Source organism: Narcine bancroftii, chromosome 2 (assembly GCF_036971445.1).
Source record: "Narcine bancroftii isolate sNarBan1 chromosome 2, sNarBan1.hap1, whole genome shotgun sequence".
NCBI lineage: Eukaryota > Metazoa > Chordata > Chondrichthyes > Torpediniformes > Narcinidae > Narcine > Narcine bancroftii.
The window spans coordinates 366,292,245-366,311,983 of NC_091470.1; the positions used below are offsets into that span (position 1 = coordinate 366,292,245).

Sequence of the window (19,739 nt, forward strand, 5' to 3'; positions counted from 1 at the left end):
GTCATCGCTCGAACCTTGGGATTACCAAAGTCAACAGTTTGTTTTCATTCTGAAGAAACAGTATACTACTAGTGAGCTCAGTAAACACAACGGGACTGGTAGTAAAGGAAGACTTCCGCGGCTGATAACGGAAGAATTCTCATCAAAATGAAGAAAAGTCCTCAAACATATGTCTGACAGATCAGAAACACTCTTCATGAGGCAGGTGTGAATATGTTAATGACTCCTGTCCACAGAAGACTTAATAGGCTCTTTCAGGTGGCCTGAATACCCCGTTGCAAAGCTGCATATTTTACCCCTATGCAGCTGTTGGGATACTCACCTGAAAGAATCTGACGCACCTCCGAGACACACTCACCAACCCTCCTCTGGGAGGGATAATTTGCGGATCGGCGAAGTCCCCCAACGCACCTGAATGTAGCCGCCTGAAAGCGGCTGCTAAGGGGCAGGCTGATGACAGTATCAGCCGTCGGCCCAATTCCCTGCTGCCTGACAGACCCCTGCCCCAACTTCCCCTGACAGCCCCCCTCCCTGCTGCCCCTGCCCCGCTGGCCGCCCCTGCCCCAACTTCCCCTGCCAGCCGCCCCTGCCCCGACGTCCCGCACCAATGTACCACCAACCTCCCTAATAAGGCAGGGTCTGTCGGGCAGCGGGGGGGTTCAGGAAGTGGGGCGGGGGCGGCCGGCAGGGGACGTCAGGGCAGGGCGGCTGGTGTGGGCTGTCACAGCCCGGCTGGCTGTTCCTGCACCGGGGCTGCTCTCTGCTGCTCAAAATGCGGCATAGTAATGACGGTCTTCCCGATCCATAAACCCCCACACAGCTGGAACTGTGTGGGAAACACAGAGCGGTTCCACCTGTGTGGGGGATTATGGTAGGGAAGACGGCCATTGCTATGCCACATATTTATGACAGGTGGCACTAGTCGCCCCGCCTCCTTCAGATGCGGAGGTGCTACGAGGCGCCTTTGAAAAAAACAGGCCCTTTTAGGTGGGCTGTAGCAGTTGTTTAGGGGTGCCACCTGAAAGGTGAGTCTTCAGGCTGGGATCCGCTCCTGTAGCCGCCCTCAAGGTGGAGGATGCACCTGAAAGTGGCTAATGAGAAGAAATACAGATGCTACACAAGCCCATGCCGTCCAATTGCAAGCAATTGACCTACAACCCCAGTTCGTTTTGAATGGTGGGAGGAAAATGAAGCACCCGGAGGAAACCCATGCAGACATGGTGAGAAGATACATACTCCTAACAGATAGTGTCATATTCAATCCTGGGTAGCTGGAACTAACCTCTCCGTGCCTCACCAACCTAGTACTCTGTCCAGAAAGAAAATCTTAAAAATGGATAAATATTTTTACAATTTTCTCATAATAAAATTCATCAAAGATTTTATTGAGGCACATAAAGTTATAATTGCCTAGAATGTGTACATTGGAAGAATTCATTAAATTGAGGCCCAGGAGAATATAAAAAGATTCCATGGAACATTTTGAAGAAGGCTAAGGTAGTCATCACTAATCCTCTATCTTTCAGTGCCCCAACTTCACATTTGCCACTTATACCTCTTACTCAAGATCTATAAATCACACTGTCCTGGCAGGCCTATTGTTTCTGTCTGTTCTTACCCCCCCCTGAGCTTCTCATACCTTCCTCATACCTTAACTCTGTCCTCTCTCCCCTTCTCCAATTCCTTCCCCCCTACATCTCGGAATCCTCCCATGGCCTGTAACACTTCAGCAACTTTCGATTACCTGGTCCCCACCATCTCACCTTGACCATGGATGTCCAGTTTTTGTACAGCTCCATCCCTGTCAGGAAACTCTCAAACCCCTTCTATTCCTGGTACAATGTTCTGACCTGTTTCCCTCACCAACTCTCATCCACCTGACAGAACTTGTTCTCACCCTCAATCACTTCTCTTTTGACGTCTCTCATTTCCTTCAGTTCAAAGCCATATGCGCTCACATGGATCCCAATAGGTGCCTTTTTGTTGACTACATGGAACAATCATTGTTCTGAACCTCCACAGGCAACATGCCCCAATGCTTTCTCTTTTACACTAAGCATTAGGGCTTTCCATCAACCCATGTAGGACTCATCAATTTTATCTACTTTGCTACTAAACTCCACCCCACTGTAACATTTTCTTGAACCAATCTGAAAACCATTCTCCCCTTTCTATATTTTCTCTCTCCATCTTAAGAGACCAGCTATATTCTAGCATTCTTTACAAATCTACTGACTCCTACAGCTTCCTCAATGACACCTTCTCTTTCATCCTGTTTCTCTGCCTTCGCTGCATCTGTTCTCAGGATGAGGCCTTCCATTCCAAGACATTTGAAAAGTCCTCCATCCAGCACTGCAGTTTCCTCTCCATTCCCTTGTGCCCTCCCACCTCTCAGTGACACCTGCTACTTTTCCCCTCAACCACAAGAAGTGCAGCACTGGTTCTCGCCCCTCCTCCTTCCTCCTTCACCACCACCCAAGGTCCCCATTGTGTCTTCCAGGCTCCACTACACCTCCGACCTCATGTACTACATTCGGTGCTCTACATCAGTGAGACCAAACACAGGCTTGGGGACCGTTTCACAGAGCATCCACACTCTGTCCACGGTGGCCACTGTCAGCTCCTGGTTACTGCCATTTCACCACGCCTTCCCATTCCCACCCTGACCCATCTGTCCTGGGCTGTCTGCACTGCCAGAGTGAGGTCCAAAGTACACTAGAGCAATAACACCTAATATTCTGCCTTAGCAGGCTACAGCCCAATAGTATGAAAATAGATTTTTTAACAAAATTTCAAGTAATGACCACTCTCTCTCTTCTTCTGTACCCATTCTCCCCTTCCTGATCTCTTCCTTTTTTTTGTATCCTTTCCCACCCATCCCCACCCAGTCACCTATCCATTCTCCTCCTCCTCCTCCACCTTCCTTTTGTCTCCATCTCCTTCCAACACCATCCTATCCAACACCACCCCCCACCCGCCAGTTCCATCTGGTCACTTTTTATACCTTTTACCAGATTCAACACTGTCAACATCATTAAAAACAGATAGTTTGGTAATTTATTTCATTGCCTTTATGGAATCTTTCTGCATGCAAATTAACTTCTTTAAAAATGTGCTATTAATGACTGAACAGCCCAAAAGAATTTATAAAATCATAAATATTCACCATTTTTATAGTTATGGTGTAATCTTGAATGAGTTTCTCTGACCATGTTCTCCTCTAGTTTACAGATTGAAAACCATTGCTTATAAAGTGAGAAGTTGCTTCTTGGGGGATTAATTACAGGATAAGAAGTCAGTTTAATTTGCAATTGTTATGAATAGCTTCAACTCCTTTTTTCCTCTCTTCCCTATTTAGCTTCTATTGCATTTGCATCAAAGTGGCTCACATATCCTATTTAGCTCCAGCACATTAAGCCTCTCCTGGGAACAGGGTACAGTGCTTCAGAGTTGCATGTTATTGTAAAGTAAAAATGGCCCAAATCCTTGAGCTTATTTGCCAGTGAATTATAAGATATTTAATTGAAATTAAAATCAGAATGATACGCCATTCCAGAAAATTAACAAAAATGGCAGATGACTTACATAACATATATAACCACTTACAGCACAGAACAGGCCAGTTCGGCCCTACTAGTCCATGCCGTAGCAAATCCCCACCCTCCTAGTCCCACTGACCAGCACCCGGTCCATACCCCTCTAGTCCCCTCCTATCCATGTAACGATCCAGTCTTTCCTTAAATGTAACCAATGATCCCGCCTCGACCACGTCTGTCGGAAGCTCATTCCACATCCCCACCACCCTCTGCGTCAAGAAATTTCCCCTCATGTTCCCCTTATAATTTTCTCCCTTCAATCTTAAACCATGTCCTCTAGTTTGAATCTCCCCCTTTCTTAATTGAAAAAGCCTATCCACATTTACTCTGTCTGTCCCTTTGAAAATCTTAAACACCTCTATCAAGTCCCCTCTCAATCTTCTACGCTCCAGAGAAAAAAGCCCCAGTCTGCGCAACCTTTCCCGGTAACTCAGACCCTGAAATCCTGTCAACATTCTCGTGAACCTTCTCTGCACTCTCTCTATTTTATTTATATCTTTCCTATAATTTGGTGACCAAAACTGTACACAGTACTCCAAATTTGGCCTCACCAATGCCTTGTACAATTTCATCATAACCTCCCTACTCTTGAATTTAATACTCCGATTTATGAAGGCCAACATTCCAAATGCCTTCTTCACCACACCATCTACCTGAGTATCAGCCTTGAGGGTACTATTTACCATAACTCCTAAATCCCTTTGTTGCTCTGCACTCCTCAATTGTCTACCATTTAATGCATATGACCTATTTAGATTTGCCTTTCCAAAATGTAACACCTCACATTTATCTGTATTAAATTCCATCAGCCATTTCTCAGCCCACACCTCCAGCCTTCCTAAATCACCTTTTAATCTACGGTAATCTACCTCACTGTCCACAACACCACCAATCTTTGTGTCATCCGCAAACTTGCTTATCCAATTCTCTACCCCTACATCCAGATCGTTTAGATATATATAACAAATAATAGTGGACCCAGGACCGAACCCTGAGGAACTCCACTAGTCACCGGCCTCCAATTGGACAAACAATTTTCTACCACTACTCTCTGACACCTTCCATCCAACCACTGCTGAATCCATTTCACTACCTCCTTATTTATACCTAATGCTTCCACCTTTTTTCCTAACCTCCTGTGGGGAACTTTGTCAAAAGCTTTACTAAAGTCCAAATAGACAACATCCACAGCTTTCCCTTCATGAACCTTTTTTGTAACCCCCTCGAAGAACTCAATCAGGTTTGTCAAGCATGATCTACCCCTGACAAAACCATGCTGATTACTCCCTATCAATCCTTGTACCTCCAAAAATTTGTAAATAGCATCCCTCAGAACACTTTCCATCAACTTGCCCACCACAGACGTCAGACTTACAGGCCTATAATTCCCAGGTTTGCATTTGGACCCTTTTTTAAACAAAGGAACTACATGCGCCACCCTCCAATCGTTTGGTACCACCCCCATGGCCAGTGACATCCTAAATATCTCTGTTAATGGCCCCACTAACTGTCCACTAGCCTCCCTGAGTGTCCTAGGGAATATTTTGTCCGGTCCGGGAGATTTATCCACCTTTATCTTTTTTAACACAGCCATCACTACCTCCTCGGTTATCCTTATATGCTTCATGACCTCCCCACTATTTTTCTTTGCTTCAACTGGTTCAACATTTTTTTCCCTAGTGAATACCGAGGCAAAGAAATCATTCAAAATTTCCCCCATTTCCTCAGACTTCTCACTCAGCCTACCCTCGCTATCTACAAGGGGTCTAATTTTATCTCTCACTAATCTTTTACTTTTAATGTACTTATAGAAACCCTTTGGATTTATTTCTACTCTGTCAGCCAAAGCCTCTTCATGCCTTTTTTTGGCCTTTCTAATTTCTTTCTTAAGATTCCTTCTACACTCCTTGTAGTCCTCCTTCAACTTCTCAGCTCCCTGCTCTTTATACCTCTTGTACACCTCCCTTTTTCTCCTAACCAAATTTCCAATATTCCTCGAAAACCAAGCCTCCCTATGACTTCCAGCCTTTCCTTTGATCCAGACTGGGACATAACTACTCTGTACCCTCAAAATTTCTTTTTTGAATATCCTCCATTTTTCATTAACATCTTTACCTGAAAATATCCTGTCCCACTCAATACTCCCCAAATCCCTTCTTATTCCTACGAAATTTGCTCTTTTCCAATTCAGAACCTCAACTTTAGGCCTCTCCTTGCTCTTCCTTAAAACTACCCCAAAACTAACAGAATTATGATCACTAGACCCAATTGCTTCTCCAACATTAATGTCCGCTACCTGCAATATTATACCATCCCGAGTTGGTTCTTCTACTAACTGATTTAGAAAACAATCCTGAACACATTTAACGAACTCCAGCCCATCCAGTCCTCTAACCGTATGGGTATCCCAATCAATGTGTGGGAAGTTAAAATCTCCCATGATCACTACCCTATGATTTTTACACATATACGTTATCTCCCTACAAATTTGTTCCTCTAATTCCCTTGGCCCATTTGGTGGTCTGTAATACACCCCTATTAGCACCCTCTTGCCTCCTCCACCCCTCAATTCCACCCAAACAGCCTCACTGGTCGATCCCTCCATACCATCCTGCCACCTCACGGTAGTAATGTCTTCCCTAACAGGCAGAGCAACTCCTCCTCCTTTTTTACCCCCTGATCTATCACATCTAAAACAAATGTATCCCGGAACATTACGTTGCCAGTCCTGCCCCTCCTGTAGCCAGGTCTCACTAATTGCCACAATATCGTGACCCCAAGTATCTATCCATGCTCTCAGCTCATCTACCTTGTTCACTATGCTTCTTGCATTAAAATATATGCATCTCAGAGAATGATCCTCACATATATTTTCTTTTTTACCTTCTACCCTAATCTCCATCCTACCTTTCTTATTTTTTTATTCCTAGCTAGGTGGCCATACTCCCTGGACACTGCTCTAACCCTCTGTTCCCCACCCCCCTGCCAAACTAGTTTAAATCTACCCCCACAGCTCTAGCAAATCTACTTGCCAGCACATTGTTCAAACAGCCACTGACGTATGGCCACGGTCAAAACTTCAAAATAAGTAGTTGGTTTCATAGTTTTTTCAGGTGCTTTGAAGGGAAAAACAACATTGTGTGGATAAAAAATGAAACCAGTGTAAGGAGTGCCAGGTAACACCAATGGCCACTCATTTTCTGCCTTACGGCAGGCAGAAGGCATTTTCATGTAATATTACACATTCTGGACTATTACAGGACAATAAAGCAATCTTGAATCTTGAAGTATAAAGGTAAGAAAGCTGCAACTTGTACAGTTGTAAAATTTTGGTTAAATTACACTTGAGAGTATTATGTGCATTGCTGTTCAACCCATTACAAGAAGGTGGTGGAGGTGTTGGAAGGGGTACAGAGGAGATTTATCAGGTGTGAACATTGAACTGGAAGCAGTAGGTCAGGCAGCATACAAGTATCCTGACCTGTTAAGGCAACAGATCACTTCTATCGATAGATGCTGCCTGACCCACTGAGTTACTCCAGTTTCTCTTTAATCACCCAAGATTGTGGTTGGCAGAGGTATGGTATCAGAAACCTTGGAAAACTTCTGCATGTGTGTTGTGGAAAATATGCTGACCAGATACATCAATGCCTCGTGTGGGGGCACTGAGTGGAAAGCCCTGGAAAAGGTAGTGGACACAGCCCAGTACATCACAGGGAAAACACACTATCAAGAACATCTACATGGAAAGCTGCTGTTGGAGAGCAGCAGCGATTATCAAAGGCCCACACCACCCAGCACACACTCCGTTCTCACTTCTGCCATCAGGAAAGAGATATAGGTGCCATATACCACCAGATTCAGGAACAGTTACTACCTCTCCACCATCAGACTCCTAAACAATGACAAACTCAATCTAAGATTCATTTAAGAACTCTTGCCTTACACATGATTTATTACTAAATATTTATTTTTTTCTGAGTTGCATAGTCACTATGTTTACTTTTCTTTGTTTATTGTGAAAGGTTGTAGCTGTCATGTGACAACACTGCCCACTACCTGGTTGGAAGATGCACAATTTGCCAATCAAGGTTTGGCCCGCCCCAACACTTTGTCCTTGGCCTTGGGCCATTGGCTGTTGTAATCGATTAGTCTGTGCTGTCACCGAGCCATTGGTTCCCTGTAAATGATCTGGGTTGGACCCCTTCTCCCCACCCCCCACCCCCCCCCCCCCCCCCACAGCTCACCAGCACTATAAAGGGAGCCCCGCATGCTTGGTTTGCCCTCTTCGAGGAAACACTCTTCTTCACTCCATGGAATGGTACTGCAGAAATCATTCGTGAGGAGTGCACCGTTTTAGGGTTGGGAGCGCTTTAGTTAGTGGCCCTAGTAGCATAGAGCCGTGCCTTCACTGAAATAAGGGGTGGCGGGTATTGTATTGGTTTTTCCTTGATTGTTCATTTGTGTGTTTCATCCCCAGTGGGATTTTCCCATGCTTGTGCATGTGAGTTTTATTCTCGGTGTGAATTTCCCACACTTGCTTTAAGCTGTGCCATTTGTGTGTTATTCCTGTTACCATTTTCCCACACGTCTTTTGTAAAAAAAATTATTTACTACAAGTCTGTGTTTAGAGTCCTTGCTTTTGAGACCCATCAAATCTGTTTTCTCACTCAACATTTACATTTCTCTCTTTTTCTTGAGTGCAGTTTACAATAGTAGAAATTCTGACTGATCCGCAAGAAAGTGAATCTCATGTTAGTAGTCTAACAATAAATTTGAACTTAAAGATTCCAACATCAGCAGTTCTTATGTTTCTTTAAAGATCCTTATTCATGCTGAGTGGCAAGAACTGGTAGTGAGAAGGCAGTAGGGGCATCACTTTGTAAGGTGGCAAACATGGTTAGTTTGCTGTGTTTTTCTACTAAAACACTCAATAAATAAATCATAATAGTTTTCCCTATTACTTACCTATTCTTCTTTGGCTTGGCTTCGCAGACGAAGATTTATGGAGGGGTATGTCCACGTCTGCTGCAGGCTCGTTGGTGACTGACAAGTCCGATGCGGGACAGGCAGACACGGTTGCAGCGGTTGCAGGGGAAAAATGGTGGGTTGGGGTTGGGTGTTGGGTTTTTCCTCCTTTGTCTTTTGTCAGTGAGGTGGGCTCTGCGGTCTTCTTCAAAGGAGGTTGCTGCCCGCCGAACTGTGAGGCGCCAAGATGCACGGTTGGAGGCGAGATCAGCCCACTGGCGGTGGTCAATGCGGCAGGCACCAAGAGATTTCTTTAAGCAGTCCTTGTCCCTCTTCTTGGGTGCACCTCTGCCTCGGTGGCCCGTGGAGAGCTCGCCATAGAACACGATCTTGGGTTGGCGATGGTCCTCCATTCTCGAGACGTGACCCACCCAGCGCAGTTGGGTCTTCAGCAGCATGGATTCGAATACTTCGATGTTGGTGATGAAGTCTCTCCAATGAATGTTGAGGATGGAGCGGAGACAGCGCTGGTGGAAGTGCTTACCTATTACAGACCCTTTATTTCACTGCATGCTACTGAATTAGTCTGCAGTCCAACCATTATGCACTTCACAGTTCACACTTGCTTCATGGTGAAGTGAATTCTGCTAAATGTGCTTTCATTTATTTGGATTTATGATATTTTCTCTAGATAAATAGTTGTGTTAACTTATATCTCCAAAATGGATGTGCTAGAATGATATGAGGCAGTTTAACAGTGTATGCAAGCCAAGTAAATCTGCCTTGTCAGCCAGAGTTTGACTAACTGAAGTTATACTTTCAGCTGACTAAGCGGTTTGTCAAACATTTTTATCATTCAGCAAAAATAACATCTCCAGGACCATGATGAAGTGCAATAATTTAAAAAATCTATAACATAGCCAATGAGTTAAATATTTTATTTGCATTCTGAAAGTGCGATCTATGTCGATGTAGGGGAATATGTAGGAGGTTTGGCATTGTTTGTTGACAATTTTTTATTCATGATAAATTAGAATTTGCACAGAATGTTTTTAATATGAATTACGATTTAAAGCAGATGTGCCCTATTTGGTAGGACTAAACACATTTTATAATTACCGGCACATCTATCTGAAGGACGACATGTCTATAATTCAGTTCTATTAACTTCAAAAGAACCAAATTTCAGAGGGGAGCAGAACACATATACACTTCAATCGAGCAGGTTTAATATTTTCAAAAGAGGGTATATTTCAAGGCAAAAATGTTTGGGACCCCTCGAAGCTTTATCAGCCATTTCAGTGGTCCAAGCAGCAATAGTCACGTGCAATGCTCAGGTTGACTTCACAAGGTTTTTAAATTCCTGTGGTTCCTATTGATTATTTCAGGAAATGAATGGTCTCAAAGCACCTGAACTGCTCGACACCAAACTCTAACTTCATTTATCATAAGTTCAAAAACCCAAATTAATTTTAATTCAATTAATTGCCGCAATTCCAGTGGGAGGAGTTTAGCTGATAGCACTGCTCAGTTATTTAAGCCTTTCCCAACTGTCAGTTTGATCCTCTTCTGGTTCCAAAGACAATTCCATTTACCCTTGTAAGAATTTATAATGTATGGTTAAACACTGTTACATACCAGACTGCAGCAATAGAAATCACCTTAGAGTTATATTTAAAATACTTTAAATCATTAACAATAATATAACACCTTACCTCATTTATCTAAACTTAACCCCCAACAATGCGCAAATATAGGTGTGTGTCCGTCTTTGTGTGTGTGTGCGCGGAATGCCCTGACCTCTACAGCACAGTCCTAATTCTAGAAAAGTAGTTCAAACTTCAGTATCAGAAAATCCAATGCTGTCACGATGGATGCAAAAAAAATTCACAAAGTAGGTGGGAGAAACTGGGGTGATAGACTATTTATTAACTCAAAAAATCCATATTGAGGTGTTTCCAGAGAAATGTCCTTTCTTTTAGCCACGGTGGTATTCAAGTCTTTTTGGCTACTATGGGATTCAACAAGTCCCCTTTCAAAGTGACCTTTCCTTTTTTGGGTACAGAGTAGTATTCTCATTCCCCTATAACAAGGAGAATCAGACAAATTGTCCATCACCACGCGAGGCACATTAACTTTCCCATAATCAGTGCAGAATCTAACTGTCTCATCTGATTTTGGCCCCAGGACACAAGGTGAACTCAAATTAAAGGTAGAATGTCTAATAATATCATTCTTTAACATGTATTCAATCTCTTGATCTACCATTTTGCACTTTTCCACATTAATTTGATATAGATATTGTTTGATAGGGTTTGCATCTCCAACATAAACATCATGACAAACTACTGGGTTTCTCTTAGCCACATCATTTGTTCCTTTTCCTGGGGCTGAAGATGAGCCAACATAGCATCCAAATTCTGCAAGATATCCAAATTTGACAGATGAATTTAGATGATGTTTTGTTTGAATTAACCCTGTCTCAGGGTCCCTAAACTCCTCAGTTTTATCAACAACCAACACTGTTCTTTGCTACAAGCCAAGTTCTCAAAATATGGTTTAACTTGTTGACATGGCAACTCTGCATTTTATGTCTCTGATTCGGTGTTATAACTTCATAGAGAACTTCATTCACCTTTGACTCTATCTCACAAGGGCCTAAAAAATTTAGCCCTAAGGGGATTAATTTTGTTGGGAACAGGATTAACACTTTATCCCCTGGTTTGAAAGTTCTTACCTTAGCTTTTTATTAATCATACCAGACCTTCATTTTACCTTGAGCTGTTTTTAAATTTTCTTGGGCCAATTCACAGCCTTTCTCAAAATGATCCATCAAATTCAACTGCACAACCTTATTAATCTATTGTTCCTTCAACAACACTAAAGGTCCTCTAACGATGTCTAATCACCAACTCAAAAGAGCAAAAGCCAAATGATTCTTGTACAGAGTCTCTCACTGAAAACAAGAGCAAATGGACACCTTCACCCCAGTCCTCCTCATTCTCAACATTATGGTTTTGAGGGTCAGATGGAACCTCTCCAAGGCCGTTTGAGATTCTGGATGATATGCAGATGATGTAATTTGATTTGCTCCCAATTCATAAACTATCTGCTGAAACAGTCCTGACATAAAACTACTTCCCTGGTCTGATTGGATCTCTTTAAACAAACCAACTGAAGTGAAAAATCTCACAAGAATGCTTGACACAGTTTTAGCTTTGATATTTTTAAGTGATATTGCTTCCGGAAACCTGGAAACTGTACACATGACAGTTAACAAATACTGATTAGCAGTTTTTGTCTTTGGCAATGGCCCAACGCAATCCACAATAATTTTAGATAAGGGTTCACCGAAAGCAAGAATAGGTTTTAAAGGAGCAAATGGAGGATACTCATTAGGTTTCCCCACAACCTGACAAGTGTGACAGGTCCGACAAAATGTCACATCTTTTCTCAGGCTAGGCCAGTGGAATTGTTTCATGATCTTGTATATAGTTTTCTTTGTACCAAGATGACCACCCAAGGGTGTGCTATGGACCAAGGTTAAAATTTCATCCCTATAGGCTTTAGGAACTACCACCTGGTGAACAATTGCCCATTCTTCATTGGCAGGGATATCAAGTGGTCTCCATTTCCTCATTAGCACCCCTTCCTTAAAATAATATCCAACTAGCACTTTCTTAATTTGCTCCTCAGAGACAGCCTTATCTCTCACCTTAGCAAGATCAGGATCTCTGTTCTGCCCACTATAACCCTTTTGGGTTTACCACCTGGTCCAAACTGTCTGCACTGGCAATCCTTTTAGACATAGCTCGCGTGTCTGCATTGGCTGGATATATATCCAAATCCATCTTTGTCTCATCAAATAGAGGAACTAACCTAACCTCCTAATAGTCACAAACTACTAGACTTTCTCTCCTCTTCTTTCTCAGCATGGAACAATGTACCAGGTTTCTTACAATAGTGGTAAAAGGGACGTGAAGGGTTTTTCTTTTCTTGCTTCCCTTCTTCTTTACCCTTAACGCTACTTCCCAATTTGTTTTCTAACTTACTTGGATATTCCACATTACCCCTCTGGAAGGTTCCACTTGACACAAGTTTAACCTTGTGGGTTAAAGCATACTCGCCTGCTAATTTAGGGTTAGGGTTAGGGTTAGGGTTAAGGGTTAGGGTTAGGGTTAGGGTTAGGCGTAGGGAGTAGACATGAGATTCCACCTCTCCCCAGATGAATATTTAATACCTGAATTTTAAAAACTGTTAGAATATTAAAAGTGTTTGTTGTAAGATTTTAAAGAGTTTTGACAGATATAATGAGAGCCATTAAAAGTCAAACTGATACCTTTTTAAATTTGAGCCAATCAAATGAGAATGTAATGGTATGTGGGGACTTTAATTGCTGTTTGGATCCACTGTTGGATAAATCTCCAAAAATTGTTAAGAAAACTAAGATGGCTAAAAGGGTGGTAGAAGTGATGGAGGAATTGAATTTGGTTGATATATGGCGATGTATTCACTTGACCAAGAAGGATTATTCATTTTATTCTGCTTGTCATGATTCATTTTCTAGAATAGATCTCTTTTTGGTTTCAGCTCATCTCCAGGGAAGGGTTGATTTGGCAGAATATAAAAGTGGAATATTGTCAGATCATTCTTTATTATTGATTTCTTGTGAAATTGCTGAGAAAGTTGAGAGAAATTATCGTTGGAGGTTTAATGAGATGTTACTTAGATGGCCTGAATTTTTTGTGTTTCTAGAGGACCAGATTAAACTTTTTGGAGATAAATGAGGGATCAGTAGAGAGTAAATTTACGTTGTGGGAAGCTTTGAAAGCATATTTGAGAGGTCAAATTATTAGTTATACGGCTAGAGTGAAAAAGCAATATACAGTGGAACTTTCTGAGTTAGAGAAAGAGATTGAAGATTTAGAGTTTCAGGAGAATGCAATGGAAGATAATAAGATACAGTTATCTAATTTGAAACTTTGTTATAATACGAACAAACTTATAATTATGAAAGATTGCTTTTGAGATCAAAACAACGGTACTATTAGTTAGGTGAAAGAGCACATTAAGTATTAGCATGGCAGTTGAAAACTGAACAAACTTCCAGAACAATGAATGCAATACATGGAAACTTAGGTGTTAGGAGATAAATGAGTAATTTCGTACTTTTTATCAGGATTTATATACATCTGAAGATAATGTGGAAATGGAACAGATTGACACTTTTTTGTCTAATTTGAACTTAGCTTCCAACAGCTATCAGGCTCATCGCCCTTTCCATACTACCCTAACCCTTACCAGACCACCATTCTGGAATCTGTCTGCACTTTTTAAATGTCACTTATTTTGCATTCATGACTGTCTCAAGATATACTGTGGTAATTGAAATGATACCATTATTGTTGATGTATCCTACCTATCTGTGTAGCTGCAGCAAGTATTTCAGTGCATCTATACATTGTACTCATGTTTTTTTTTTCTTTTTTTTTCTTTCTTTTTCTTTGGCTTGGCTTCGCAGACGAAGATTTATGGAGGGGGTAAAAAGTCCACGTCAGCTGCAGGCTCGTTTGTGGCTGACAAGTCCGATGCGGGACAGGCAGACACGGTTGCAGCGGTTGCAGGGGAAAATTGGTTGGTTGGGGTTGGGTGTTGGGTTTTTCCTCCTTTGCCTTTTGTCAGTGAGGTGGGCTCTGCGGTCTTCTTCAAAGGAGGTTGCTGCCCGCCAAACTGTGAGGCGCCAAGATGCACGGTTTGAGGCGTTATCAGCCCACTGGCGGTGGTCAATGTGGCAGGCACCAAGAGATTTCTTTAGGCAGTCCTTGTACCTTTTCTTTGGTGCACCTCTGTCACGGTGGCCAGTGGAGAGCTCGCCATATAACACGATCTTGGGAAGGCGATGGTCCTCCATTCTGGAGACGTGACCCATCCAGCGCAGCTGGATCTTCAGCAGCGTGGACTCGATGCTGTCGACCTCTGCCATCTCGAGTACTTCGACGTTAGGGGTGTAAGCGCTCCAATGGATGTTGAGGATGGAGCGGAGACAACGCTGGTGGAAGCGTTCTAGGAGCCGTAGGTGGTGCCGGTAGAGGACCCATGATTCGGAGCCGAACAGGAGTGTGGGTATGACAACAGCTCTGTATACGCATATCTTTGTGAGGTTTTTCAGTTGGTTGTTTTTCCAGACTCTTTTGTGTAGTCTTCCAAAGGCGCTATTTGCCTTGGCGAGTCTGTTGTCTATCTCATTGTCGATCCTTGCATCTGATGAAATGGTGCAGCCGAGATAGGTAAACTGGTTGACCGTTTTGAGTTTTGTGTGCCCGATAGAGATGTGGGGGGTCTGGTAGTCATGGTGGGGAGCTGGCTGATGGAGGACCTCAGTTTTCTTCAGGCTGACTTCCAGGCCAAACATTTTGGCAGTTTCCGCAAAGCAGGACGTCAAGCGCTGAAGAGCTGGCTCTGAATGGGCAACTAAAGCGGCATCGTCTGCAAAGAGTAGTTCACGGACAAGTTGCTCTTGTGTCTTGGTGTGAGCTTGCAGGCGCCTCAGATTGAAGAGACTGCTATCCGTGCGGTACCGGATGTAAACAGCGTCTTCATTGTTGGGGTCTTTCATGACTTGGTTCAGCATCATGCTGAAGAAGATTGAAAAGAGGGTTGGTGCGAGAACACAGCCTTGCTTCACGCCATTGTTAATGGAGAAGGGTTCAGAGAGCTCATTGCTGTATCTGACCCGACCTTGTTGGTTTTCGTGCAGTTGGATAATCATGTTGAGGAACTTTGGGGGACATCCGATGCGCTCTAGTATTTGCCAAAGCCCTTTCCTGCTCACGGTGTCGAAGGCTTTGGTGAGGTCAACAAAGGTGATGTAGAGTCCTTTGTTTTGTTCTCTGCACTTTTCTTGGAGCTGTCTGAGGGCAAAGACCATGTCAGTAGTTCCTCTGTTTGCGCGAAAGCCACACTGTGATTCTGGGAGAATATTCTCGTCGACACTAGGTATTATTCTATTTAGTAGAATCCTAGCGAAGATTTTGCCTGCAATGGAGAGCAACGTGATTCCCCTGTAGTTTGAGCAGTCTGATTTCTCGCCTTTGTTTTTGTACAGGGTGATGATGGTGGCATCACGAAGATCCTGAGGCAGTTTTCCTTGGTCCCAACAAAGCTTGAAAAACTCATGCAGTTTGGCATGCAGAGTTTTGCCGCCAACCTTCCAGACCTCTGGGGGGATTCCATCCATACCTGCTGCTTTGCCACTTTTCAGTTGTTCGATTGCCTTATATGTTTTATCCAGGGTGAGAACCTCATCCAGCTCTAGCCTTTGGGGCTGTTGAGGGAGCTGGAGCAGGGCGGAATCTTGGACTGAGCGGTTGGCACTGAAAAGAGATTGGAAGTGTTCTGACCATCGGTTGAGGATTGTATATTACAATAAACTGTCATTCAGTAACTTCTTGGACAGAGTATTCGACCATTATCAACTTGCTCTTGACTCATTACAGGTACCTTAACTCTGTTAACAGATATAGACTCAAGAGAACTGTGGTAGTTAGTGTGTTTGAATATATCTGTCTTTTTTTCCTGATATCTTTGATCCTGCCAACTGAAAAATTAGCAAATGTTTTAATATACTTTCTATAATAATTTGTTCCCAAATTGTAATTGAACACATTTTGTGATTACACATTGTAATCTACTAAATTTAAACCAGAGTGAAAATAGATTAATGGCATTAATTGAACCAGTAAAATGAAAATTTAATTTTTTTCAACATATAGTATGTTGAATTTTGTTGTTAGTGACTTGGTATTTAACACTTCTAACACAGTACCAACTATAAAATTTGGTTTATAGCTTTTGTGAAATTGGTGTCATTGATATGTTTATAGTCCTGTTTTGATCCACCAGATGATGATTATATTATTGTCAGGGGGGGTTTTGTGTAAGCAAATTGTCTGCTGTATTTTCTAATCATTGTGAGTTGTGTGGTGATCCTGTTTACGAGCAGGAAGTCCTTCTTGTCAAGCCCAAATTGTCAGGATGAAAGAGTCTATTCCTGAACTGAGTGGCTTACTTGAGTATTGCAGTCAGTCAACCTGTGTGATGATGTAATGGGGGGGGGGGGGGGTGGGTGGCGTATTATACTGACTGCTATGGTTGTAGAGATACTCCACTCTATTGGTATAACAGATGGAGATGCTTTCCCACTGGCCAGATAAGTGGTGGTTATAGTCTGTTAATAAAATTCCTGTATTAGTAATATCACTTGTATGGTCCATATCTATGGAATATCAATTTTATTAACAGACTCTCAATCATAGAAACTTCCATGAAACCTGCAAGACTCGAGATAGATCAAGATGCCCCCTGAGCTGGAGAAATTTTTCACCACTGGCTCCAGTGTTTTGAAGCAGTCATGCGAGTGAACAATGTGATGCAGGACGCAGCGAAAATGGACCATCTTGTGGCTCATCTCAGAGAAGTACCCTACTCTGTGGTTAGGGAGACAGTCGTCTACCAGAATGCACTGAATCTCCTCAGAACCTATTATGATCTGCCACAAAACACTTTGTTCGCAAGTCATCAGCTTCACACTCGCTTTTGAGGGAAATGGCAAACTCTTTCAGTTTAAGAGTCCCTTTTGGAGTTACCAACGGTGTATTCGTTTTCCAAAAAGAGATGGATAAGCTAGTAGACACTCATAACTTGCAAGCCGCCTACCCTTATCTGGACAATGTCACTATATGTGGCAAGGACTTAAATGATCACGATTGGAACTTATAAAACTTTCTCCAGGTGGCCAAGCATCTTCACTTAACCCTTAATAACGACAAGTGTGTATACCGCACTAAACGCCTGGCTCTAGTAGGCTACGTAGTGAGTAAAGGGGAGATCAGCCCTGACCCAGAGAGAATGAGACCACTCATGGATCTACCCCCACTTGCGACTCAAAAGTCCCTCAAGCATTGCTGACTAAGCCCGGAGAAGTTTTATTAAGAAAACAAAAGAAAAGCAAAGCTGACCCACTTGTAGAGCGTGTTCAACGGCTTCATGCTCATCCACAGTATGCTCATGTTATTTTTCTTGATGGAAGAAAGGACACTGTTTCCCTTAGGGATTTAGCCTCACCTGGTCTACAGCCTGCTAGCCCTTCCACTGACCTGACTCCTTCTCTACCCTCCCCATCACGAGGAACAATACCCACTTCATGGGAATATTTCCTCGTGCTCTCCACTCCCTTCCACACCTGGCGACAGAAGTCCTTCAGTTAGAGATAAGTCTCCTTCATCTGTACCCTTGCGAAGATCAACACAAATCTCAAAGCCGCCACAGAGTTTATTTTACGACTATTTCTAATCTAATTACAGTGAGTACAGTCACCCTGTATTATCTTTAGGCTCACAGTTTGTTTTTTTTTCCACTATATATTCTCATTAATTCTGTTGGTAACCCTTGATCTTCTGTAATTTTTTTTTGCTTTTGCTTTACCATTATTCTATTTTATTAAAATTGGTCAATTTTTTTGGGGGGGCTGAATATGATGATGTAATGGGGGGGGGGTGTATTATTCTGACTGCTTGCTATTGGCTATGGTTGTAGAGATACTCCACCCTACTGGTATAACAGATGGAGATGCTTTCCCACTGGCCACTTTAGTGGTGGTTATAGTCTGTTAATAAAAGCCCTGTAATAGTATAATACTTGTCTGGTCCATGTCTATGCATTTCAACTTGTTCTTGTGGGCTGAAAGAAAACTACTGAAAATTCATAAATCAAATTTCTTCACTGATACCTTCATTTCTATTTGTGGTTAAAAAAAAAAATGCTGCATTCTAACGACGATGTTGTGGCCATTACAGAGACTTGTGTGATGCAAGGTCAGGTTAGCTGAGGCATGTTCCGGGTTTAGATGGGAGATAAAAATGGAATAGGGTTGGCCGTGTTAATTAGAAATAGTATCACAGGTGTAGAAAGGGAGGTTATTGTGGAGGGATCATCCAGTAAGTTAGTGTAGGTGGAAGTCAGAAACAATCACTTTATTGGGATATTCTGTAGGTGTCCACATAGTCACCAGGGCACTGAGAAGCTGGTAAGCAGATTTTGGAAAGATGCAAAAATATCAGGGTTGTTGATATGAGAGGCTTAAACTTCCCAAATGTTGATTGGCACCTCCGAAGTGCAAAAGGTCAAGATGGGTGGAATTTGTCAACAGGACTCCTAACACAGTATATGGACAAGCCAACTGGAGGATCTAGTTCTGGGTAACGTGGTCAGGTGGAAGACCTCTCAGTGGGTGAGCATTTTGGAGACAATGACCACAACTCTGACCTTTAGCACAGCTAATGCACAATGAAAGGAGTAGAAGAAATGGGAACATGTTTAATTGGGGAAGGGCTAATTACCACAGCATTAGGCAAAAAGTTGGAAGAGTAAATTGGGAACAAATGTTCTCAGGGTCATGGTGAAAGATGACAATGAAGTTAATAAAATGGTCAAGTTCTGCATAGGATCAAGAGGCAACAGAAATGCATGTTGATGTAGAGAAGTAAGAGTTGGGGAGTGGTACTGGAGTAGGATTGGAAAAGGGACTGCTCCACGTTACCAACAAAAATGCAGGCATAACGAGCCCCATACAGGTGCCAATGGCTATAACTGGATTTGGAGAAAATGGGAAGTTGAAAGAGAAGTTGTTAAGGGTGAGAATGAATTCTGTCCTGGAGTATTGTTAGAGGGGGATTGAATGCATCTGTGTTCAAGAAAGAAATGGAGGACCCTGAGATGTACCTGATAGAGAATGGATGTGCTTGGGGATTGTACATCCATGGAGAAAATGAAGCGGTGGAAGCCAAGGTTTTGGAAGTTTTGAAAAAAGGTACAAAACATGCAAGTTACAAGGTGTCATGGATGTAGGTTGGAAGGGACTGGACAAGGGGGAGTTGTGAGGAGATGGGTTTGGTGGGATAGGAGCAGCGAGAAACAATGGCTCTTCTTGAACTATCCTGTTTGTGAATCTTGCCTCGGAGATCAAAGAAGGCAGTACAAAGTTAGGGATCTATTAGGTTGGTGGCAGGAAGATCATCGAAGTAATGAGATCCTTAATGGTATGGGAGCTGATATCCTGATGATGGTTGGGAGGGAGATCCTAGTTTAGGAATTGATATATATAAGGAGGTAAAGTAG

General features: G+C 42.6%; 1 protein-coding gene across 8 annotated transcripts in view; it reads left to right on the top strand.

Annotated features, from left to right (window-relative positions):
• stk3 (serine/threonine kinase 3 (STE20 homolog, yeast)) overlaps positions 1-19,739 on the top strand; it is a 564,172-nt gene that overhangs the window by 445,956 nt on the left and 98,477 nt on the right. The gene's annotated exons all lie outside the window — the stretch shown is intronic.